At 46.5% G+C, this 26,312-nt stretch overlaps 1 protein-coding gene and 1 long non-coding RNA gene across 3 annotated transcripts in view; both read left to right on the top strand.

The window, feature by feature from the left end:
* The window catches only part of LOC140393870 (uncharacterized), a 34,625-nt gene extending 8,862 nt beyond the window's left edge, over nucleotides 1-25,763 (top strand). Inside the window, exon 4 of one of the 2 annotated variants that reach the window (XR_011935755.1) lies at nucleotides 25,541-25,763. This is a non-coding gene — a long non-coding RNA (uncharacterized lncRNA). The remainder of the gene's footprint in view (nucleotides 1-25,540) is intronic. The other variant, XR_011935756.1, reaches the window with a different exon arrangement.
* The window catches only part of LOC140393460 (troponin I, slow skeletal muscle-like), a 390,668-nt gene that overhangs the window by 41,930 nt on the left and 322,426 nt on the right, over nucleotides 1-26,312 (top strand). The gene's annotated exons all lie outside the window — the stretch shown is intronic.

Here is a 26,312-nt window from a genome sequence, read left to right as displayed (position 1 = left end):
CAGATCTTTTTCAATAGATATCACCTGAGATAATTCTACTTCAAAGTAAAGGCTGGTCATGTTCCATATCATGATGCAGTGGCAGCAGGAAAGGTCAGGGATGGTAAATATCGATCTGAGAGGTAATTACCCAATGGTGGATGCAGCTCTTTGAGTGGTTGCTTAACATTGTATGTTCAATCGATGAGAAGGCATTGGAGGCCAGCGTTGCAATCTTGGATGCTACACTAACCATCAAGGACATAGAGGCTGTCATGAGGTCATTGAAGAAAGGAATGTAACTTTCCTGGAGAGATTCACAAGATGCTTTTATTGAACATCTGCACATGCTGTTCTGTCTATTCTGAAGGCGGAAGTCCTGCAGGATGTAAGAAATACAGTTCAACTGTGTATACATTGCAAATAACACTAATTTGTTAAAGAACTAGAATCGTGAAACATCTGCTTAATGTATCATATTTAATAATTTTGCACTCAGTCATCCATATTGGTAATTAGTTTGGAGGGGAAGAATGAAAGGTAACCAAGTTTCTCAGATTTATGCCAAACAATAATATGCTTTATTCTGTTCAAAGGAATTTGCTGAACGCAGTGGGTTTTAAATTTAAATTGAATATCTTGTTTCACGTTTGTTCTGCTTATTGCAGAAATGTTTTCCTTGCTGCTGTTCTTCTTGAATCCCAGTATTAAGGAGGGAGACTCTTAGCATTAAATTATTGCTGAACTTATTTCCAGCTTTGCAAAGCCTAATTACACCCAATGTACTGGAACCCGGCTCTGATGAAATACAGACTCTAAAGGACGTTGGTGTGGGTGAATGGAAAGTGCTGAGCACAGTTTACTCACACGATTTTGATGTACGCATAATTTTCTCAAAGGGCAAATGAAGTATGAACATGAGGGAGACATTTCCATGGTAACAGAATGACTAATGTGATCCGCACCATGTTGCAATAATACGCTAACAACATGCACGGTGAGGCTGGGTGTTTCTCAACGATGTTGCTTGAAATTTCTCACTCAAGCCCTCTCGATTATGACAGATGAAATTGAGGATTTTCATTTCTGAACTTTTATTGTTCGTTGAAGATGTTAATTGTCTTGACACTTTACATTATTCTGGAAGAAGTCACAGTTTCCTCATTAAGCTCCCAGCCCACTCAATCCCAGGTTTCATACCTCCAGCTCAGAGAGGGAGTGAGTGTTCCACAGACTGATATATGGCCTTTATTGCTAATGTTGCTCGGTGTAACCAAGCATAGAAAAGGTGATTGAAGTCCACTATTTCTTTCTTGCGTTCATACGTTTGCTCCACAAATGAGGATTAACCCTTGCAGTACTCACATCTGTTGAGCCGATGCATAAATTTTTAGCTCATTCACCAGTGCAAGGTGTGCTGTATATAACCTACATGATTTCAACAGGATTCCAATTATCTCTTCTATTCTGAAAGATATGGCCATACACAAATGGAATGGAGGGAGGTAGGGGAGTGTCTGCTCTTTGGAGCAAAGTTGCTGGAAGTTGGGAGTTCCACTTCCCCTCCATATCTGCCCCTGCCTCAGTCTATTTTGTTGGGGCAGTGTTCATCTCACATGCATGGTTTCAAAAGGAAGCCAGTTAGCACAAGATAGTGAGAATCTTAAGGGGGAGGAAATGCTAAGTGTAGTGATCTGTACATCTGTACATAGCTTAGCATAGGCAGTTTACCTTAGTTTCACTGGTGATACTTCTTGACTGTTTTACATCTAGTTGAGCTCTGGAAGCAGAACAAACCCTTTGAATAAAGTGTTAGCATAGGCAGTTTACCTTAGTTTCACTGGTGATACCTCTTGACTGTTTTACATCTAGTTGAGCTCTGGAAGCAGAACAAACCCTTTGAATAAAGTGTTAGTGTTAACTGTAAGTCTACAGTCGTTATTTAGAATTAGAGAATAACATATAGTACCAGGAGTGGTTTCAGCAAGCCAGTTAGACACCAGCAAGAGAAGAGCTCAAACCAGACATTTAACCAAGGAAGGCCTCGCAGCATTCGGACCCTTCAGATACCAATCGGCACGATGGACACAATCCAACCTTCACGCCTGCTCAAGACCACTGGTAATGTGCATTCCAATTGGAAACTTTTTATACAACAGTTCAAAATATATCTAGAAGCTAAGGGGCAGCACGGTAGCCTTGTGGATAGCACAATTGCTTCACAGCTCCAGGGCCCCAGGTTTGATTCCGGCTTGGGTCACTGTCTGTGCGGAGTCTGCACATCCTCCCCGTGTGTGCGTGGGTTTCCTCCGGGTGCTCCGGTTTCCTCCCACAGTCCAAAGATGTGCAGGTTAGGTGGATTGGCCATGATAAATTGCCCTTAGTGTCCAAAATTGCCAGTAGTGTTGGGTGGGGTTACTGGGTTATGGGGATAGGGTAGAGGTGTGGACCTCGGATAGGGTGCTCTTTCCAAGAGCCGGTGCAGACTCGATGGGCTGAATGGCCTCCTTCTGCACTGTAAATTCTATGAAATCTATGAAATCTAACCTCAGCATCTGAAGCCAGGAAGATAGCCTTGCTCTTATCCCTGGCAGGTCCGCAGGCATTAGAAATATATAATTCCTTTACCTACCTGGAAGGGGAGGACAAGGGCAAGCTGGAAATAATCATCAAAAAATTTGAAACCCACTGTCAATCTGAAGTCAATGAGATATTTGAAAGATTCAAGTTCACCAGGTGCTTACAAAAACCGGGAGAATCTTTCAGCAGTTTTGTGACTGATTTAAAATTACTAGCTCAATCCTGCAACTTTGAAAACCTCCGTGACTCCCTCATCAGAGACCAGATAGTCAATGGTATATCTGATGAGGGACTCAGAAAATCCTTATTAAAATGAAAAGACCTAACCCTAGAAACAGCCATGCAAAGATGCTCTACTTATGAAAAAGGTAAAGAAGAATATGAGGAGTTTACTTACTGGGACCAAGGCCTTCACCACGAGGCCGAGCCCGTCAAAATGGTGGCCCAGGCGTCCAGCAGGCGCTCCTCTAGCGGCAATCCCGCGCAAACCTGGATGCAGGCCACACGCATGCGCAGTTCTCCCGAAGATTTGACATGGAAGAAAGGCCTACTGTGCATGCGCAAGCATGGAGGGACAGCGTCACGACGCGGCCCCGCTGCAGACACGCCCACTTAAAAGAGCAATGTCCAGCTTCTGGAAAACAATGTTTAAAGTGTGGCAAATACAACCACTTTGCCTCACAGTGCAGAGCTGCACTGCAAATGAAGACAACAAGACAGAAACACATGACTTCAACGTAAAAAGCATAGACTCAACGGAGCACAAAAAAACCAATGATGAGTATTCCTCGGACGAAGACAAACTCGCTTGCGACAACTCGTTTGTCGTGGACACGATCGAGACAATTGAGGAACATGATGCAACAATCGCCACTCCTCACCCGGTCAACAGCATTGATTCCAGCAGTGAGTGGACTGCGACTGTGCAAGTCAATGGCTTTCCATTCGTCTTCAAGCTTGACACTGGGGCCTCAGCTAACCTCCTCACTAGTAAGGATCTCCATTCGATTCCAGGAGACCATGAAATAATACCCGCTGCATGTCGGCTGAAGGACTACAACGGCAATCAGATCGCCTCAAAGGGATCGTGCCATCTCTGGGTGGACAACAAGACGGTACGCAAGCAGCTACGATTCAAGATTGTAGACGACAATAAATCATCACTGTTAGGCGTTCAGGCCTGCAAAGACTTGCGGCTGGTGCAACGCATTTACATGCACTCCCAGGATCCATCAAGCCTGGAAGCTAAAATCCACAGCATGCTGCAAGAATACCCCGACGTATTTAAAGGCATAGGCACCTTACCCTGCCAACACAAAATCATGCTGAAGACGGACGCCAAACCCGTCATTCAGCCGCCCAGGAGGGTTCCACCTCCACTGCAGGAGAAGTTGAAAGCGGAACTCAACAGACTGCAGTCACAAGGCATAATCTCGCGAGTCACACAGCCAACTGACTGGGCTAGCTCCATTGTCTGTGTTAAGAAACCTTCTGGAGATCTTCGCATATGCATAGACCCAAAAGACCTGAACCAGAACATTCGCCAGGAACACTACCCCATCCTCAAGCGTGAAGAGATCACATCTGAGATGGCGAATGCTCGTATCTTCACCAAACTCGACGCCTCGCAGGGATTTTGGCAGATACAGTTCGATGACTCGAGCAGATTACTGTGTACGTTCAACACACCATTCGGACGTTTCTGCTTCAATCGCATGCCCTTTGGCATTATCTCTGCGTCAGAGATCTTCCACAGGATAATGGAGCAAATGACCGAGGGCATCGAGGGTGTCAGAGTCTATGTGGATAACATCATCGTATGGTCCACCACTGAAGAAGAACACCTCTGTCATCTGAAGAAAGTGTTTCAGAGGATTCATAAATACGGTTTGAAACTGAACCAGGCAAAATGCACATTTGTGTAGGAGTCCGTAACCTTTTTGGGTGACACCATATCATCTCAGGGTGTCAGCCCTGATGAGGTGAAAATCGCTGCAATACGGACCATGAAGACGCCACATGACAAGAAGGCGGTGCTACGATTTCTGGGCTTCGTCAACTTCCTCGGCAGGTTCATCCAAAACCTGTCCGCACGGACGTTAGCTTTACGCAATCTCCTACGAAAGACCACTGCGTTTGAGTGGACATGACGTCACCAAAATGAATGGGTGGATCTCAAACAGCAACTAACGAGGGCACCGACGCTTGCTTTCTTTGACGCAACCAGACCCATCAAGATCTACACTAATGCCAGCCAGGATGGGATTGGCGCCGTTCTCCTCCAACAGGCCGACCAGTCTGACTGGGTCCCGGTGGCATACGAGTCCAGGGCCTTGACCGCAACTGAGTGCAGATATGCACAAATCGAAAAAGAATGTCTCGGACTCCTCACTGGGATTCTGAAGTTCCATGACTATGTGTACGGCCTGCCCACATTCATAATGGAAACTGACCACAGACCGTTGGTCCATATCATAGACAAGGATCTAAATGACATGACATCTCGTCTGCAGCGCATCATGATGAAGCTGCGAAGGTATGATTTCACCCTAGTATACACTCCGGGAAGAGACCTTGCCATTGCCGACGCACTGTCCCGATCAATTGGCACTGACAATGCACCATCAGCCCTATCAGAGAAATCGAGGCCCAAACACAGTTACGCATGGAGAATTTGCCTGCTTCGGATGAGAAGCTTTGCCTAATCCGACAGGAGACGCAGAAAGAAGCAACCTTACGGAGGGTGCTGCACCTACTCTAGCACAGTTGGACGAGGGGACAATGTCCACAATTTCAGAATGTCAAGTCAGAACTGATTGAAGTTGATGGCTTGCTGCTACGCAATGTGCAGATTGTGATTCCGGCCACACTCTGCACCAAGATGCCACGTAAGATTCATGAAGGCCACCTGGGAATTGAGAAATGCAAAAGGGAAGCACGATAGGCTGTGTACTGGCCCGGCATGAATCAAGACATAACGGACGTGGTCATGACATGTGACACCTGTCAAAGACATCAACACGCACAGTGTAAAGAACCACTGCAGCAACACAAACTCACAATGGCGCCGTGGACAAAAGTGGGCATTGACCTATTTCATGCCACAGGGCGTGATTACGTCTTGATCATGGACTATTACTCAAACTATTCGGAGGTACTGAAACTCCATGATCTCACGTCTTCATCTGTCATCAAGGCGTGCCAGGAGACATTCGCGCGACATGGAATCTCGCGTGTGGTGATGTCAGATAATGGTCCCTGCTTCGCGAGCTGGGAATGGAAAGAGTTCTCAGACCGCTACAGCAACTATAACATCCAGTCTGCGCTACCCACAGTCAAATGGAACGTGGAAAAGGGTGTCCACATTGTTAAACAACTTATTAGCAAGGCAACAGATTCACGCTCGGACATCAACCTAGCGCTGTTGTCCTACCGAGCAACCCCATTGAGCTCAGGACTGTCGCCAGCGCAGATGCTCTTCGGCAGGGACATCCGTACAACCCTCCCGGCGATTCAATTCCGAGACTCCGATAACGCTCTGGTACTCGACAAAATGCGGGTACTACAGTCCAAATAAAAACAATACCAGGATCAACATGCGGTCCCACTCAAGCCACTGAACATGGGCGACATCTTCCGGATCAGGGACCCAGAAGGCGATGGTCTGAGCCAGCCACGGTGATCAGGCAGGAGGCACCGCGGTCCTACATTGTCAAGTCGTCGGCGGGAGTACTCTTTTGTCGTAACCCCCGGGATCTGTTAATGCTTCGGCCTACAACGCCGGTGTTTCCCACACTGGACTTGACCAAGTCCATTGGTCCACAGGACGTTCCTCGCCACACAACGCCAGACAGTACTCTTGAGGACATCAAACCGTCATCCACACCACCACCGTTAAGACGCTCCAGTAGAAGCCGTAAGGCACCCGACCGGATAGATTTGTAACGACACTGCAACACACCCACAAGACAAATATGAACATTTCTTACGATGGACTCAAAACACTGTTAATTGTTTCTGTATTACTTTATCATTGTCGCAGTGTGCAGCTTTGCTTATTCTCACCACTTGTTATGTACAGTTTTCTTGAGGCCAGTCTAGAAAACATGTCAAGTCAAAAGGGGGGGATGTAGTGATCTGTACATCTGCACATACACCAGGGACTGCAACACAGATGTGACAGCCACAGCATCACTAGAGGGAGCATCAGAGACGGGTATAAAGGGTCGAGCCCAAGGCAGGATCCGCCTCTTTTAGAAGCACAGTGATAGTGAGCAGCAGCACACAGGGATAGCTTTGCATAGGCAGTTTACCTTAGTTTCACTGGTGATACCTCTTGACTGTTTTACATCTAGTTGAGCTCTGGAAGCAGAACGAACCCTTTGAATAAAGTGTTTGTGTTAACTGTAAGTCTACAGTCGTTATTCAGGATTAGAGAATAACATACAAAGAAGACTGAAATAAAGACTTTCACAGAAAACCTGAATGAAAAACAAGGCTTTTATCTGCTTAATCTCTGGAGCCAACTTGAAAGAGAATAGCTTGCTAAGGGCCCTCTCCCCTCCAGTGGGGAGATCTGGATCTTTCACATACATTTTTCATGTAAATTGCTATGAGTAATGGTGATCATGATTTGTCTTAAAAAGAAGCTGCTCGTTTACAAGTCAAATCCCTCCCCATGTCCCCTGTATGTGAATCCAGATGTAGACCAGTGTGGTTGACTCTTAACTGCTGCCTGAAGCGAACCAGCAAAGTGCTCAGTTGCTCCACCATCTTCTCAAGGTAATAAGGAACAGGCAACAAATGTAATTTTGCCATTAATGCCTACATCTTGGAAATGAATAGGAAATAAAAACAGCCAAAGCAGACCAATATAAAATGATTTGTATGATCCAGTTTGAAATAGCGCAGCAACTTGTGATGAATCCTTGTTACAATTGTTTTGATTTTATTCTGCCTTCTGCTCCATCCTGAAACTCTCACAATGCTCTTCCAACAAAATACAGGAACGTAGGAACATGGGAATTAGGAGCAGAAGTAGGCAATTCAGCCCCTCAAGCTTGTTCCGCTATTCAATCACATCACGGCTGATTTCTTCCTGGTCTCAAAGCCACCTCCTTACCTGCTCACCATATCCCTGTACCCCGTTTTTAAAAAAAAATTTGGAATACCCAATTTTTTTCTAATTAATGGGCAATTTAGCATGGCCAATCCATATATCTTTCACATCTTTGGGTTGTGGGGGTGAAACCCCCGTAGACACGGGCAGAATGTGCAAACTCCAGACAGACAGTGACGCGGGGAAGGGATCGAACTTGGGTCCTCGGCGCCGTGAGGCAGCAATGTTAACCACTGCACCACCGTGCTGCCCCGGGGACCTGGGGCTGGAATCTCCACACCCGACACCAAATTTGCGTTTGGCGACAGGGTGGAGAATCCGGTTCCCCACACGAAATCGGGACTGGCGCCGGTTCCGCGATTTTCCACCTCCGAAAAGCGGCGTACTCAGGGAGTACACAGCGCTGATTATCTTCTGCCTCAGGCCATTGCCTGAGGCACGCCCTGCTATTCTCTGTCCCTGACCGGCCAAATTCCCAACAGCATGGGCGACTCATGGTCCCACTGTCCGTGATACCTGTGTGTCAGCTAAGGACTCAGTCCAGGGTCGCCACAGTGGGGGGAGGGCCGATCGGAGGGCAGGGGGGCCTCATTCAGGACTGGGGTATTTTCTGCGGGCAGTCCTGGTCGGGCGAGCGGCCGATCGGGGGCACTATTTCTGCAGTCCAGGTCTGCGGGCTGAGTCCGCCATGAAGCACAGCGTGGCCGCTGGAGGCCACTGCCGTTCGCATGCGCAGCCTCTGACCCGGAAGTGTTGGGAGGGGTGGGGAGGCGTATCGGCCGCTGGAGCTGCGAGCTCCACGACAGCTGCCTGCTAGCCCCCTGCAAGATGGTGAATCTGTGGCCTTTTGACGCTAGTTTTCCTGGCGTAAAAGACCACAATTTTCATGACGCCGTGGGGACATAGCCCCGAAAACGGAGAATCCAGCTCCTGATTTCTTGGTTTGCTCCTGAGACAATGACAAACTGCCACCGACAAGAAAAGCTGACAAGAAAATAGCTCAGGATGAAGCCCCAGCCGACAATGTGGGCCTGAATCAGCCTTCAGGCAGAATACACATGAATGAGTGAGTGCAATAAAGGGATATATGTATCAGAGAAGGATCATCATAGCTGAGCTCAAGCTTATTCTTAAATAATATCCATACACAAAGCTGGTTAACAGTCAGAAGAAGAAATCTGGCCAATTTTTCACTTACTGAACTAAGGCCAGCAAGGACTGTGGTAGTTACCTTGCTGCTTCTATAGCTGAGACCAAATAACTGAGCACAACCTGTGACTTTTATAGTCCCTGGGTAGGATTCTCCAATCCCGCGGCAGAGTGTCCATGCCGTCATAAACGTTGTCGCATTTTACGATGGCGTGAACGGGCTGTTGCCAGGGCTAATTCTGGCCCCTACAGGGGGCCAGCATGGCGCTGGAGTAGTTCACGCCACTCCAGCTGCCGATTCCGGGGCGAACTGTGCGGCGGGGGATCCGTGCATGCGCAGTGGCGCCGGCACCAACGCTCGCATGCGCAGTGGCCTCCTTCAATGCGCCGGCCCCAATGCAAGAAGGCGCAGGGCTACAGAGGCTGGCGCATAGGAAAGCACGCCCCAGCCAGAGAGCCCGCCAATTGTTGGGCCCCGATCGCAGGCCAGGCCACATCGGAGGCCCCTGCTCAGCCCATCCGGACCGAGAATCAGTGGGCCGGCCGCCCAGAGCGGCCCGCGACCAGCGCCGTGCCAACCACGCCGACACGCGATTCTCCGCTCTGTGGAGAATCGCGTGCCGGCGTGGGGCGGTGTGGACCGGTCACAGGGTTTCTCCAGCCCGGCCCAGGACTGGGAGAATCCCGCCCCATGTGTTCAGTTGCTGCCTGGATAACCCTTCTGAGCCAGTCAGGTTGATGTATGGAAGGTGATGAAGACGCAAGTAGATCTCACATTCAATTCCATACTGCATTGAATTAACTGATTTCAGTCAAATAGCAGTATTGGCCTCAGTAGTCTGGTCTGTGTGGAGCATGGAATCGAGGATTTCCTTTCCTGTTGCCCAGAGATTTCTTGTGTGATGTCTTCTCTCTTGTTCGCCCTTCGAGATAAAGGTAACCTTGGCTGAAATTCTCCGTCCGTTCACAACTGTGCGATCTGCGGTCCCGCTGCAGTGAATAGAGTTTTGGCTCAGTGCCAAAATCTCCGTTCTTGCCGGCAGCTTTTGCGGGGCGAACTCGGATTGGAGAATCCCGGCCCTTGTCTATCATTTGGCGTGTTTGGTAGGGTTCGGTGGGTATGTAGGTAACTGCTAAGGCCGATCTGCACCTGGATAGTTCTGCTGCAGATAGGTCAGGCCACTGCAGATAACTGAGCTTTGGATAAGCTGTTGGTTTGGGATTTCCTCTCCTTGTGTTTTCTCTCCCCCTGCGATATGTGCTTGCTTTTGCAGAAGGCCATGCTTTTTTATTTGGTTGTGCCAGGTGTGATGATCCTTGCTGAGCTTCTCCCAGGAATCGGGGTCAATAAGTGAAGCCTTAGAAGTGTCTTTGTAGCTTCCTTTGAACATCATGAGACTGTAACCCAGCCTCAAGCTCTCCATAGAAAATACACTTTGATAAGCAAGTGCAGACATTCTGACTGCATGACCAGTACAACTAAGTTGTGACTATCTCAGTGTGGTGTGGAAGCCTGGCATGTCAGCACGGGTGATCATGTCAGTGCCTGGTATTTTATGCTTTTTAAAATTATGAAACCGGTATTGTGGCTGCTGAGGGAGAGAGAGGGGGTACAGAAAGTGTCCAACATCACCATAGTTTGCTGACAGTTGTGCCACTGGCCAGGGGTTTCTGCCAGAGCTGGGGGTTGGCCAGGAGGTGGGCTGTGGGGTCGGGGTGGATGGGCATGGAACACCATTGCCACAGCTGGAAAGGCTGCCCCTGACAGCCTACTGTGAAGTTAGGGCCACTGGTTATATAGGTGTCCCCCAAACCACCCTCCTAGGTACCCTATGGTCCCAGCCGACCCATCAGCTGTATGAACACATTCCAGCACAACCAGCGCCATCTTGTTAGCTAGGATGAGTGTGTGTGGGGATTGTAATGTGTATATGTGGCTGCAGCTTGTCAGCCTCCTGATTGTCAATCACGGACCCGGCGAATCCCGCCCATTTCTCATTGGAATCGATTTTGTTCTACGTGGCGCCGGTGCTACCCCTCCACAGTCGCTGAATCGGTCCAGGTTCAGTGCCAGTTTTACCGTCATGCAAGTCCACAAATCCTGCTTTGGCATCAACACAGCCTCAAGAACGGAGTATGCAGCCCATAATGTCTAATGTTAGGTGTGATTCATACATACATAGAAACATACATAGAAAATAGAAGCAGGAGGCGGCCTTTTGGCCCTTTGAGCCTGCTCCGCCATTCATTATAATCATGTCTGACCATGAACTTCACTACCCTGATCCTGCCTTCCCCCCATATTCCTCGATCCCTTTCGCCCCAAGAGCTATATCTAATTCCTTCTTGAAATTACAGTGTTTTGGCCTCAACCACTTTCTGTGGTAGCGAATTCCACAGATTCACCACTCTCTGGGTGAAGAAATTTCGCCTCACTTCAGTCGTAAAAGATTTACCCCTTATTCCTCAAACTATGATCCCTAGTTCTGGACTCCCCCACCATCGGGAATATTCTTTCTGAATCTACCCTGTCTAACCCTGTTGGAATTTTGTAAGTTTTGATGAGATCAGCTCTCACTCTTCTAAACCCAAATTAATATAATCCTAACCGATTTAGCCTCTCCTCATTTGACAGTCCTGCCATCCTAAGAATCAGCCTTGTACGCCCCCCCATAGCAAGAACATCCTTCCTCAGATCAAGATGTTATCTGAGGAATAACATCCTGCACACAAATTGCACACAATACTCCGGGTGTGGCCTCGCAATGGCCTATCCAGTTGCAGTACAACATGTCTATTCCTATACTCATGTCCTCTCACTATGAAGACCAACATGCCATTTGCCTTCTTTACTGTCTGCAGTATCTGAGCGCTAACTTTCAGCGACTGATGCACAAGGCACCAAGGTCTTGCTGAGTATTTACCTCCTCAATTTACACCCATTCAAATAATAATCTGCCTTCCTATTTTTGCTACCGAAGCGGATAACTTAACATTTATCCACATTATATTGCATCTGTCATGTACGTGCCCACTCACTCAGCCTGTCCAAATCCCGCTGAAATATCTCTGCATCCTCCTCAAAGCTCACCCTCCACCCAACTTTGTATCATCTGCAAATTTGGAGATAATACATTTAAGTTCCCTCGTCCAATTCATTAATATATAATATGAACAGTTGGGGTCCTAGCACAGATCCCTGCAGTACCCCACTAGTCACTGCCTCCTAATCATAAAAAGACCACTAGTCACAGCCTGCCAATCATACAAAGACCTATTTATTCCAACTTCCAACTTTTTGCTTCCTCTCTGCTAACCAGTTTTTTATCGATCTCAAGGCACTATCCATAATCTCATGCACTTTAACTTTACATATGAAACTGCTATGTGAGATCTTGTCGATGTTCTCCATGATCAACTCTACTAGTTACATCTTCAAAGAATTCTAGTAGATTTGTCGAGCATGATTTTCCTTTTGTAAATCCATACTGACTTTGTCTGATTTCCCCACTGCTGTCCAAGTGCTGTGCTATGAAATCCTTGAAAATGGACTTGAGAAACTTCCCTACTACTGACATTAGGCTCACTAGTCTACAGTTCCCTGTTTTCTCTCTACCTCCCTTTTTGAATAGCGGGGTTATATTAATAGGAATCTGTAGGAACCATCCCAGAGTACAAAGAATTTTGGAAAATGACCACCGATGGATCTATTATTCTAGAGCCACTTCCTTAAGTGTGCTGGGATGAAGATTATCAGGCCCTGGAGATTTGTCCACCTTCAATCCCATTAATTTCCCCAAAACTACTGCTTTACTAATACTAATTTTCTTACAGCTCCTCACTAAACCTGTGTTTCTCAGAACTTCCGGTATATTATGCGAAGACAGAAGCAAAGCATAAGTTTAGTTCCTCAGCCATTTATTTGTTCCCTGTTATGAATTCCCCTGTTTCTGACTATAAGGGGCCTTCATTAGTTTTTATCAATATTTTTCTCTTTACATACCGATAGAAACTTTTTGTTTGGAAAATATTTTATTGAGGCATTTAATTTTAACAATTTTACACATCAGATTTTTAACAAAAAGAAAAACACAACAACATAACCAACAAACCCCCCAAGCACAAACCCCAGCCAACATGGCATACACAAACAGTGCCACATTCCCCAACCACCCCTCTGTTGGTTCTCCGGCCCTTATTCGTCTCTCCCATGCTTCCTCTTCCCCCCCCCAACCCCCCCCCCCCCCCCACCCTGCTGACAGCTTAATTTTTCTCAAAGAAGTCAATGAACAGCTGCCACCTCTGAGCAAGCCCCTGCAATGAACCCCTCAAGGCAAATTGAATTTTCTCGAGTCTGAGAAACCCGCCGTGTCGCTGACCCACACCCCTGACTTTGGGGGCTCTGAGTCCCTCCACCCAAGTAAGATCTGTCTCTGGGCTATCAGGTAGGCGAAGTCAGGATGTCGGCCTCTCTCACCCCCTGGGCTCCCGTGTCTTCCAACACACCAAAGTACGCCAACTCTGGACTCGGCACCATCCTCACTTGTAAGACCTCTGGCATGACATAAGCAAACCTCTGCCAGACACCCCTGAGCCTCGGACACCTCCTCAAAGAACCTGTAAATCCACCCAGTGTGGGGCATGGTCCGACACCGCTATTGCCGAATAGTCAACATCCGCCATCCCTGCCAACAATGTTTTATCCACCATGAAAAAATCTATTCGGGAGTACACCTTGTGCACATGGGAGTAAAATGAAAATTCTTTCGCCCTCGGCCATCAAATCTCCATGGATCCACCCCCATGTGCTCCATGAACCCCCGAACTCCTAAGCTGTAGCCGACACCCTCCCTGACTTTGAGCTCGACCGGTGAAATCTCGAACCATGATCATATTAAAGTCCCCCCGCCCCCCCATAATCAGCTGATGAGAGTCCAGGTCCAGAATCCTCCCCAGTACCCGCTTCATAAATTCCACATCGTCCCAGTTCGGGGCATAGATGTTAACTAACACCACTGGCATCCCCTTCAATTTCCCGCTTACTATAACGTACCTCCCTCCAGAGCCTGCCACTATATATCCCACCTCGAACGCAACCTGTTTATTGACCAAAATCGCCACCCCCTTAATTTTAAGATCCAACCCTGAATGCAACACTTGCCCTACCCATCCCTTCCTCAGCCTAATCTGGTCCCATACCTTTAGGTGCATCTCTTGTAGCATGGCCACATCCGCCTTCAATTGCTTTAAGTGTGCGAACACACAGGCCCTCTTGACTGGCCCATTCAATCCTTGCATGTTCCATGTGACCAGTCTGGTCGGGGGGCACCCTAACCTCTTCCCCCCACCCGCTCCCTGGCCGATCAGCCGTAGTCCCTCTTCGGCCAGCCTCTGGCCCGAGTCCTGCATCTCCCCAGCCCAGCCCTCGGATGCCACCGTTATCGATCCTCCTCCCCTTAAACTCTAAATGCCCTTCCCCTGTCAGCAGTACTCCACCCCCACCCCCACCCACCCCAGATTCCCCAGCAACAACCCCTGCCCCCATCCACCCCTGACCTTCCACTCACCCCTCATTGCGCTTCCATGAACTAGCGTGCACAGCTAGCCTGGCGACCCCCGCCGATGGCGCCTAACATGCAACGAGAGATGCACCTGAAGGTGGATTCACCTCCCCCAGCTCGAACATTAGTGCAAACAAACCAAAAACAACCTTTCCCCAAACGTAAAAAATGAGACAAATCCTCCATCTCTTAACAAAGGACAGAAACAAACCTGAAGCCGAAAAAGAAAGAAATGGCCCCAAACATAAGTTAACAGCAACATCGTAAAAGCATCTCCACCAACGTTCAAAGTCCACCTTCTCCTGCCAGTCCATCGTCTCTGACAAATTCTAACACCTCCTCCGCTGAACCAAAGTACAATTCCCGACCTTCGTAGGTTACCCACAGGTGGGTACAGTAGCCCAAACTTCACCCCCTTTTTGTAGAGGGCAGCCTTAACCCTGTTGAATCTCGCTTTCCTCTTGGCCAACTCTTCACCCAGGTCCTGGTACACTCTGATTTCATTGCCCTCCCAGAGGCGAACTGCTCCCCATGTTCCCCTGCCACCTCCTCCATCTTCTGGATCACCTGGACCGCCAGCTTCGTTTCTACGCGGTTGACCACCACCCTGATCGAATCCACTGCCCGGGCCTGGTCCTCCAGGCTCTCCTTCCGTTGCTGGGTGAGCTTCTCATTGAAGAAGCTCACCAGCTGGTCCGTCGACCACTGAGCCAGCAGGGCCGCTCCCTGCCCCGCCACCATCTCCATGTGCGTTGCAGGCACCGCATCAGCTCCAATCGACTGATTCACTCTTTTCCGACTGGTTCAGGCCCTCAGCTCCATACACCAGAGGGTCAATCTCTTCCCCTCACTCTCCTGCATCTATATTCCACCTCACATCCACCTGTTAACCAGGGAAAAGGTCTGAAAAAACCACCACGAGTGGGAGCCACCAAATGTGCGAACACTCACTCCATGGTCACCACAGGAAGTCCTATAGAGACTTTTACATCAGTTTTTATGTTACCCACAATTCATAATTGGACAAAGCTTGTTGTACAATTCCAAGTATACTACTAATTAAGACCAATTTAAGATTATCAATTGAGCTCGTGATGTGGCTCATTTACCCTTGTTGGAAGGTATATTTACTCATATGTAGGGGCCTGGCTTCTGCAGGCAAAAGAACGTGTCCAAGCATTGTATCTTTTTTGAACTAAACAAATGAGAGTAGTTGCCTGCTGCATTTGCCATGGCAACATCTCGACCAATCAGAGTAGACTTGGAATCCAATCAGCACAACTTTCTTATGCAGTACAAATTGTGGCTCCCTTGAAATTTGGCATTCTTTCATTAGTCCTGATGAGTACAAGGGAAAAAGCATTGACAGCATGTCTCTTTTCTCAGCAATAAAAAGTAACGTTAAGTTAGTAGAGCTCGCTGTGTTTAATTCTTGCATATGTTTTTCCTTAAAATGTGAAATATTGCAGCATAGTTCTTTCAGTTCATAAGTGGGAGTTCAAATTAATTTTTAAAAGTTACCAGTCTCCAATGAGACCATAGCATAATTCTGTTGCAATCCATTATCATCCAGCTGAAGTCTGGGATATGCAGGAACTCAACTGAAACGAACAAACACTCTTTTCAAGTTGCCTTTACTGGAAATAAGTATTAAACTATTTTAATATGAATGGTTTCATGGCACATAATTATAGGGTGGTGCCTCTAATTCCTACCGACCAATAATTTGCGATGTTCAATATAGATGAGGAGATAGCTGAAAATTATCCAAACACATTCAACTTGCCACAATGACAATTAGGAACAGTAAATACTACATCATGGTAACAGTGGAACTTATAAGAGCCAAATGGTTTCCTCTTTTATTTCCTTCTAAGCTTGCAATTTATTTAGTTGTCTAAGACAAGAAATGGTTAAGACATAACTCCCCAAACAGTATGTGAAATTACAGCTGTGTTTACACCATTCAATGTCTTGGCAGCTAGAATTGAAAGGGAGGCAGAAAAACATGTAAATTTGAAATAGGGACATTAGTGCAAATCATACTAGCTTCCCACGAGCCATATGAAACAAATTTTGCAAATGACACACATTAAGTTACCACCCCCCCCCCCCCCCCCAACTTGTTCCAGTAATTTCGCCATTTCACATATGATATGCATTAACTGTGAAAGCAGTTTTTATTCAGTTAATCAAGTGATTCCAATGGTAAAAGCTGATGCAATGAGTTCACATCCCAAAAAGATTCGTGGAACAAGGGCGCATTTGTGAGCAGGGCCAGTTATGCAACATTATGCAAACTTACCAGTAGTTGCAAGAGCTATAGATGTTAAATTAGCTTCAGATAAAAAATTAATTCTCCGGTCAACTACAAATACTGGCAATTGTGCAGCATGGTAGCACAGTGGCTAGCACAGTTGCTTCACAGCTCCAGGGTCCCAGGTTCGATTCCCGGCTTGTGTCACTGTCTGTGCAGAGTCTGCAAGTTCTCCCTGTGTCTGCGTGGGTTTCCTCCTACAGTCCAAAGATCTGCAGGTTAGGTGGATTGGCCATGGTAAATTGCTCTTTGTGCCCCAAAATAAAGGTTGGGTGGGGTTAGTGGGTTATGGGGATAGGGTAAAGGTATGGGCTTGGGTTGGGTGCTCTTTCCAAGGGCCGAATGGCCTCCTTCTGCACTGTAAATTCTATGATACTTCTATGATAAAAGTCAAGAACAAAAATTAAATTCTGAGTAAATAACGAGAAGACGAGCTGGATTTTCGTTTCCAAGGCAGGTAGCTCGATTTGGAAAATCACCTGAGTTAGCAGATCCGCCTTAGTTTAAAGGGCCCAGTTTTCACTTTGGAGAGGCAGGGCCAGTGGATCCCAGGAAGAGATTGTCGGGAGAAGCAGGGTTTGGCAATTGCCAAGGCGGACTGATTAGAAAGCCCGCCTCAGTTCTCAGGAACATTGTCCCAGTTGTTTTAAAAATGGTTAGGCCCTATAACCCTCATCTTCCACACATTTCTTATGTTCCCTCCATTTCAACTCATGCCCACATGAACACTCCATGCCACCTCCAGGGCTATTCAACTAACATCCAGCATGGAAAAACCTCAGTAGCCATGTGAAGCTGAAAATTAAAAATTTTAAAATGTAATTACGTCCTCACTCAAAGAAACTTGAGTCTAAAACAAAACCTCCATGATATGCTTCAAAGATTTAAAATCCCCTCAACTGTGAAATATTTTATGGAAACAAATATTCAGTAACCATATCAAATGCAGCCATTCCTTTAATAGCCTTTTTGAAGTGGGAATTAAAATGTGAATTCAGGACCCTTTGCTGATATTTTGTAGCTTTTGAAACTGAACCAAGAATTATAAATGTCAACAAATATCTATTGAAACTTAAGGGAGAGAGGGCAATAGACTTTTCTCCTAACATACTTCAGATAGTTTGTCAATTAAAGCAGTCCAGCAGAGGTTTGTTTTAAACTCTAACTGACAGTTCCAGCTTGTTTATTTTTCATGTTCAAAGGGCTGGAGATTTAAAAAATTTCAGAAAATGACAATTAAAGGCCTCATTTGCCTTTCACAAGCTTTTACATTTATTCCATCAATTTGTGACTCCTGAACTGCACAATTAGTCTCTTGAAACAACAGAAATAGGCTATGTTTCAACTCAGCACTAAGTTAAAATGACCTGCTTAGTTAATGTTTACTCCCTGTGTGATTCATGCTCTGCACCAATACGCTTTCCGGCAAGAATGGGATCTGTCAGAAAGTGGGATCGGACCTTTTCATCCAAGTCTTGGCCTCGATTTATAAATGTTCCTTGAAGCAGCCGGTGTCCATTAAAATCTGACCCAGATTCCATAGTTCGCAAAAAACACTGCAACTTCCGATACACCAGGTAAATTATTCTCAAATTATTCAGATTTTCAGGTAGTGACCCAAGCCGGGAATCTATCCCGGGTCCCTGGCGCTGTGAAGCAACAATGCTTACCATTGTGCTACCATGCTGCTCTTGTCTATATATAGTTACAACATGGTATAAAGGATACCAAAATGTATTAATAGTTGGTTATGGACAGGGAAAGAGATGGAGGGATAATATTTCCCTTTCTTCTCACCTCTTGGGTATCGGCAACAAGTTGTGTGCTTAGAGGGTGTGTTTAACCTTTTTAGTGTTGTGACTTTTGTAATAACCATGATGCAGGTTTTTGGGTAAATTTGAATCAGAAGAAAAGATAACCGGTGAGATTTTCCGTGCGCCCCCACGTTGTCTTTCCCGATGGCGAAGGCAGCGGACCATTGGCCTGTGGTGAAATCTCCTGATCCTGCTGATGTCAATGACATTTTGCGTTGTTAGCCGGCCACGCCGCCAGGCGACCTGCCGCAGGGAATTGCCATCAGTGAGAACAGGAAATCCCATGTGCAGGAAGGGCAGAAAATTCTGCTCAATCGGCAAGATTCCCCCCCCTTTCCCGATGACCCCCCCAACTCCCCAGGCATGTTTCCCAGTGGTAGAGATGGATCGCCATTGTCCTCCAATGCGACGTCTCTGTCTCTGATCCCATCAATGGGAAGGACCAGAAAATCTGGCCCAATGTTTGCCACACAACACCCTGAAATGTATGTACAATGAAAAACGCTCACTTCCTACTGCACACAGCCAAACTCACAGTAGTAAAACTGGATTATAGAGGATGAGGCATGAAGTTAGAACATTAACAGTATACAAGAAGCAAATCATGTTCAGATTTGGGTTAGTTAAGGTGCACATGGTGCAGTCATGGATACGTTCTCTCCCATAATTCTTTAGAGTTGAATGGCATTTGGAGATCTCTGAATTTGCAGGTGAGATTATGGCCAGTTTCTGTTGAGGAAAGTCTTTGCAGGTGAAAATGAATTGGTCTCCCTTGCACTGACTGAGTTGACTGGTTGTTTGGTAGGGTTCTATTCTCCTGGCTGGAGGAATACTTCCTCGTGTCCTGTCATTATCCCATTGAAGCATTTTGCCCTGGTGCTTGGAGTCAAAGATTTGTCATCTGAAGGCAGTTTTATTCACAGGGTCAATACTTGTATTGTTCATTCTGAATAGTTTGGAAGTCCGAAGCCAATGCGTCACAAATAGGAATTGGATAGGTTATTCACACCTACTCATGAGCAGCTGTCTTTTGCCAAGTGTTAAGCTTGGAGACAATGGGTGTAGTTCTCCCATTTTGAGAGTTAAGTGCGATGGCAGGCAGCTTTGGCAGTGCCTGCCCCATCAACCTTAATGGTAGGGTATGCACTAGATTCTGTGCTTAGGAACTAATTAACTATGCAAAGACGGGTTCTCCTTTGACTCTCTTGGCGGGCTGGCAGCTGACTCATCCATTCGCCATCAGCTGACAGGGCCATGAAGGCCAGGGAGGCCGGCTCAGCCTGGAGATGGAGGGCAGGAACCGGTCTGCCCTGGTGAACAGCGCATCAGGAACAGAGCAGCCCAATGGCAAAAAGCTTTGTTGCACTATCCTCAAATTCTCTGGTGAACTGAGGACTACCTTGTGCACTCCATGCTTTAACAATTGGGTTTGATGCCAACGTGAATTCCGTTTAGTGTGGCACAAGATTGGAATGCATGATGGGAAACTGGTGGGCAGCCGTTCTAATGAGCATTCATGAGATGCAAATGAATGCAAATGGCATTTGCACCACCTGAAACTGGGATGGTCACAGTAAGAAGTCTTCAAACACCAGATTAAAGTCCAACAGGTTTGTTACGAATCACATGAATGCCCTTGTCTGCTGAAGTGTTCCCTGACTGGACGGGAACATTCCTGCCTGGCAATTGTTGCACAATGTCCATTCATCCATCGTCACAGCGTCTGCATGGTCTCGCCAATGTACCACGCTTCGGGACATCCTTTCCTGTAGGGTATGAGATAGACAACATTGGCGGAGTCACTTGTGTGTGTACTATGTACCTGGTGGGTGGTGTTCTCCCGTGTAATGGTGGTACCCATGTCGATGATCTGGCATGTCTTGCAGAGATTGCCATGACAGGGTTGTGTGGTGTTGTGGTCGCTGTTCTGAAGGCTGGGTAGTTTGCTGCAAACAATGGTTTGTTTGAGGATGCGCGGTTGTTTGAAGGCAAGTTGTGGTGGTGTGGGGATGACCTTGGCAAGATGTTCGTCTTCATCGATGACATGTTGAAGGCTGCGAAGAAGATGTCGTAGTTTCTCCGCTCCGGGGAAGTACTAGACAACGAAGGGTACTCTGTCGGTTGTGTCTCGTGTTTGTCTTCTGAGGAGGTCAGTGCGGTTTTTTGCTGTGGCGCATTGGAACAGTCGATCGATGAGTCGAGCGCCATATCCCGTTCGTAGATGTCTGTTACATTCCTCCTCATCTGAGCAGATCCTGTGTATATGAAGGGCTTGTCCATAGGGGATGGCTTCTTTAATGTGTTTTGGGTGGAAGCTAGAGAAGTGGAGCATCGTGAGGTTATCCGTGAATTGCAGTAAAGCAAAGTGCTGAGGTGATCGTCCCTGATAAAGATGAGTGTGTCCAACCGAGTGCAACCAGTTACGGGCAGATTCAAGGACCTCAGCACTTTGCTTTACTGCAAGCCCACGGATAACCTCACGATGCTCCACTTCTCCAGCTTCCACCCTAAACACATTAAAGAAGCCATTCCCTATGGACAAGCCCTCCGTATGCACAGGATTTGCTGAGACGAGGTGGAGCGTAACAAACATCTACAGACGCTGAAAGAAGCCGTCGTACAAATGGGATATGGCGCTTGACTCATCGATCAACAGTTCCAAAGCGCCACAGCAAAAAACCGCACCGACCTCCTCAGAAGACAAATACGGGACACAACCGACAGAGTACCCTTCGTCGTCCAGTACTTCCCCGGAGCGGAGAAACTACGATATCTTCTTCACAGCCTTCAACACGTCATTGATGAAGATGAACATCTTGCCAAGGTCATCCCCACACCGCCACTACTTGCCTTCAAACAAACGCGTAACCTCAAACAAACCATTGTTTGCAGCAAACTACCCAGCCTTCAGAACAGCGACCTCGACACCATCTCATCGACATGGCTACCACCATTACACGTGAGAACACCACCCACCAGGTATGTGGTACATACTCATGTGACTCGGTCAGCGTTGGCTACCTCATACGCTGCAGGAAAGGATGTCCCGAAGCGTGGTACATTGGCGAGACCATGCAGACGCTGAGACAACGGATGAACGGACATCGCGCAACAATCGCCAGGCAGGAATGTTTACTTCCAGTCGGGGAACACTTCAGCAGTCAAGGGCATTCAGCCTCTGATCTTCGGGTAAGCGTTCTCCAAGGTGGCCTTCAGGACATGCAACAACGCAAAATCGTCGAGCAGAAACTTATAGCCAAGTTCCGCACACATGTGTACGGCCTCAACCGGGACCTTGAATTCATGTTGCATTACATTCACCTCCCCCCCCCCCCCACCATCTGGCTTGTGAAATCCTACCAACTGTCCTGGCTTGAGACAATTCACACCTCTTTAACCTCTGATTATCCCTCTCTCAATTTGCTCCCTCTGGACCTGTAAAGACTTAATTACCTGCAAAGACTCGCATTCAAAGTATCAAGCATCTTTGACTTTGTCTTTTTATATGTTTCTGGAACCCACCTCTTCATTCATCTGAGGAAGCAGCAGTAATCCGATAGCTAATAATAATAATAATCTTTTATTGTCACAAGTATGAAGTTACTGTGAAAAGCCACTAGTCGCCTCATTCCAGTGCCTGTTCGGGTAAGCTGATACAGGAATTGAACCCGCGCTGCTGGCCTTGTTCTGCATTACAAACCAGTTGTCCAGCCCACTGAGCTAAACCAGCTCCAAGTGATTCTAAACACACCTGTTGGACTTTAACCTGGTTGTAAGACTTCCTACTGTGCTCACCCCAGTCCAACGTCGGCATCTCCACATCATGAAACTGGGATGACTGAGCTGCATTTAACCTGTCATTGGGAGAATTGCAATATAATTTTACACCAGCAGGTTTCTAGCGTTTTGAATCCCGCCAGTTTGTCTGTGCTTGCCTGCTACCAAACCCGCTTTGCAGGAGAGAGCGGGGCTGCTGGGAGAATTCCATTCAATGCATTTACAAGTCCACTGATTTTGAGTTTTGGATAAGTCCACAAACAATAGAAAGTGTGAATTCCACAGATGAGTTTTGTTTTGGTATGTCCATTCAAAGGGGGACATCCACCCGAGGATAATCAATCAGGAAACTTCGAGAGACTTGAGATCATTCTGAGTCTGTGCAGAAATTGCAGAAGTCACCTAACTCTCGGCTGCCATTTTGCAGCCTTTTGATGTCCATTATTAAAAGGAAAAGGCAGTTCCAGAAAAAGTGTATACTGATTGCATTTCATGTTTGAAGTTTTGAACATGACCTGCGTGTGAAAAGTCCAAGCTTGATTCTTAATTTAATACCTTGTAATTAATTGTCCTTACCCATAATGGTGTAATTTCTTTGAGTCTCTGTGGGAATTCAGCAGGTCTTAACCTTGTCAGGTCTTTCAGTATCAAGCAGACAGCAATCATTTTAGTGGCCTTCTGATATAATCTTAAGTAATCACATACATATTGCAAGCTTGCGATTAAAAATTGCAAGGGAAATTTTGATCACTGCTGGCAGAGAAATGTATTGGCACTGTCAGTTATGTTTGGTTTTTAAGAGGATTTGAAAATTTTCAGCAAGACAGTGGCTCTGGTTCCCCACCCCCCCCCCCCCCTCCCTGCCCAGCACACACTTCATGGTCACACAGTAGTTCCCACTGGATCAGCCTCCACATCCCGATCCAATTCACGTTGGCTCTTTACTCCTTCTTTCCCCTGTCACAGTTGCCTTGTGTATAGGCTTGACCTGTTTGCCAAATTGCATCTGCTCCATTCAAGTAGCATCTCCATCGGCAATGTCATGCCAATGTTTGGAGATTCTTGCAAGCTGCACTCAAGTGTCTCATCATCTATGGAATCCACACCTCTTGGCAGGAATGAGGTGCTTGAAGAAGTGAAAATATTCATCGATGATGCTGCATTTGGGGCGGAGCTCTGCCGTGGTTAAATCCTTGATCTTGCAAAACTAGCAAGAAAATTTAGATCCGCAACAGAAATGTAAATAATGCCATAATATATAGGTTTTTTGAAAAATCAGAAATGCACTGAAAAGTATTTTTACATCACATGATAGAAAAACTGTCCATATTTTCAAACTGAAGCACCTTTCACCAGAATCATAGAATTCCTATAGCGCAGAAAGAGGCTATTCAGCCATTTGAGTCTACAATGACTCTCTGAAAGAGCACTCTACCTAGATCCACTCCCCCGCCCCTCTCCGCAACCCTGTAACCCCACCAAACCTAAACGTTCTTGGACACGAAGGGGCAATTTTAGCATGGCCAATCCACCTACCCTGCACATCTTTGAACAGTGGGAGGAAACCAGAGTACCCGGAGGAAACCTACACAGACACGGGGAGAACGTGCAAACTCTACACAGACAGCCACCCAAGGCCGGAATTGAATCCGTGTCCCTGGCGCTGTGAGGCAGCAGTGCCTCCCGTACCCACTGTGCCCCCGTGCTACCCCACCCCACTAATTTATAGATTGAAAATTATTTTCAAAACATTTAATATTGGCAAAAGAAAATTGCATTTATATAGTGCTTTTAACATCAAAATCTATCTCAGAACACTTCACAAATGTGTCATCAAAAAATGAATGCTGTGTCAAAGGAATGGATGGGGGTTACCAAAGGCATTGGATCGTAAAGGGAAAGAATGAGGTTGAGAAGTAGAGGCACTTAAGAAGGAAATTCCAGGTTGTGGAGTTTAGATGTCTGACAATGCACTGCCAATGGTCTACCAAACGTGAGGAACGGGGAGGAGAAGACTCTAAGGAGTGAAGAGTTTGGAGGGGTTGCAAAATAGAGAGGGTAAGACATAGTAAAGGGATTTAAGTAGGAGAATTAACATATTCAATTTGAGCCACTAAGGGATCAGGAATATTGCAAGTCAGCAAAGGAGATAGTGGCCAGGCGGGTGGGACTTGGTATGTGATGAGTTTGCAGCAGCAGACTTTTGGGGAGTCAAATATCACTGAAGGTGAAATGTAGAGGAAGGATGTTGACAGGCTGATGAGGAGAGGATTCTGGAAACTAAGCCTGGGAATGACAAAGACATGGGTCCACGTTTCAATGTCAGAAAGTCTAACATTTGGATAAAGGTAAGTAATTTTTGTGATTGAAGGATAAGGTGTCAGAACATCTGTTTGATAACAAATAGGATGCTAAGTTTCTGAACTGTCTGGTTCAGCCTGACAAAATGAGCAAAGGGGAGATAGTGTTGGCGGTAAGGGCACATGGTGGCAGAACTTTGATAACTTGTATTATATTCGCGATGTGTAACTGGTGAACAGAGTGGCTGATGCAAGAACGCATGCCAGATTGGCACTGTGACAACACAGAGATGATGCAAGTCTCTAGGGAAATGGGGCGAGGTAAAGCCAGCTTCCATTAGTGTGCCTTTGGTAACCCCCATCCCTTGCTTTGAGACAGCATTCATTTTTTGATTACACATTTGCGAAATGTTTTGAGATAGATTTTGATGTTAAAAGCACCATATAAATGCAATTTGCTTTTGCCAATATCAAATGTTTTGAAAATAATTATCAGTCCATAAATTAGTGAGGTGGCACGGGGGCACAGTGGTTAGCACTGCTGCCTCACGGCGCCAGGGACCCAACATTGAAGCTGACCCAGAGGAGGGGAATAATGCTATCAAAGGGCTGAATGCTGATGAAGAAGAGCAGGGTGTCATGGTGGTGGAGGAAAACCCTGAGTTACATACAGACATACTGAACTTTTAAATAAAACCTGTGGTTTCAAAAATGAGAATACAAGCCAAAGGTGATTGAGGATGTAAAGTCAATCACTGGCTGGTGGGTGATACTAAGAGAGAGACAATGGAATCACACCCTGTTTCAAGACAATGACACATCAAAAGCCATACAGAGAGTAACTGCCATCTCCCATGGAGATCATGGGAGCTAATTATCATATCACCAGGAATGGCATCCTGTGAATAATGTCCCAGACTGCTTTGTGGATTTTCACCTTCCAGGAATATCCAAAGACTGGGATAAAAGCCACCTGCAAAACTTGCTCAGTGTTAGCTGATGCCTGTGTTAGCGTGTGACACAAGAAGAAAGGCAGCAACAGACCCCGCAAAAGTTGTGTGTGCAACATCTGGGAAAGGGCAGTTTCTCAGCTAAACCGCAGAACACTGGAATCTCCAAACCGACTATTCACCTGTTGAAGCCAGCACTCCTGGAATTATGAATCGCAACGGCCGCAACATTCTAACATCTACTCTTCATGGACAAGCCAAAGACTGATGGTGTTGGTTTATTAAAATTACACTTACTTTGGACTCAATTCTTATTTCTAACCGATGTGAATGTATATAATTGTGCTTTAGCATTTTTCTCGCATTTAAGAGCTAATAAACTCACACTTACTTTAACTCAAAAAAGCCTGGTGAAATTGGCTCCTTTTAAAACATAAATATATTTGTCTGGGAAGGGGATCCTTCTTAAATTAACCTTGTTGCGACCAACCAAGGGCATTGAATAAAGAAAGGAAGCTGGTTTATTCCCCCCTTATCCGGGATAACAAAGTTGGGAACGTCGCCTGGAGACTGGTCGTAACAAGGGTAGCCGGGGTCAATCCTTGAAGGTGGGAGGTTTCAGGAGTTGCGTGCATGGGATTGGGAAAAGCAGCCATGGTTGGAGACGCTCTGGCTACAGTCATGATAGAGGAACCAGATGAGGGCAGTCCCATTGGACTGAAGGAACATTGTGGAAGTAGAGTGCTGTGGCCAACAATCTCAAAGT

This window comes from Scyliorhinus torazame, chromosome 17 (genome assembly GCF_047496885.1).
Source record: "Scyliorhinus torazame isolate Kashiwa2021f chromosome 17, sScyTor2.1, whole genome shotgun sequence".
Classification (NCBI taxonomy): domain Eukaryota; kingdom Metazoa; phylum Chordata; class Chondrichthyes; order Carcharhiniformes; family Scyliorhinidae; genus Scyliorhinus; species Scyliorhinus torazame.
The sequence above is the reverse complement of the archived record's forward strand: the minus strand, read 5'-3'. Positions and strand labels throughout refer to the sequence as shown.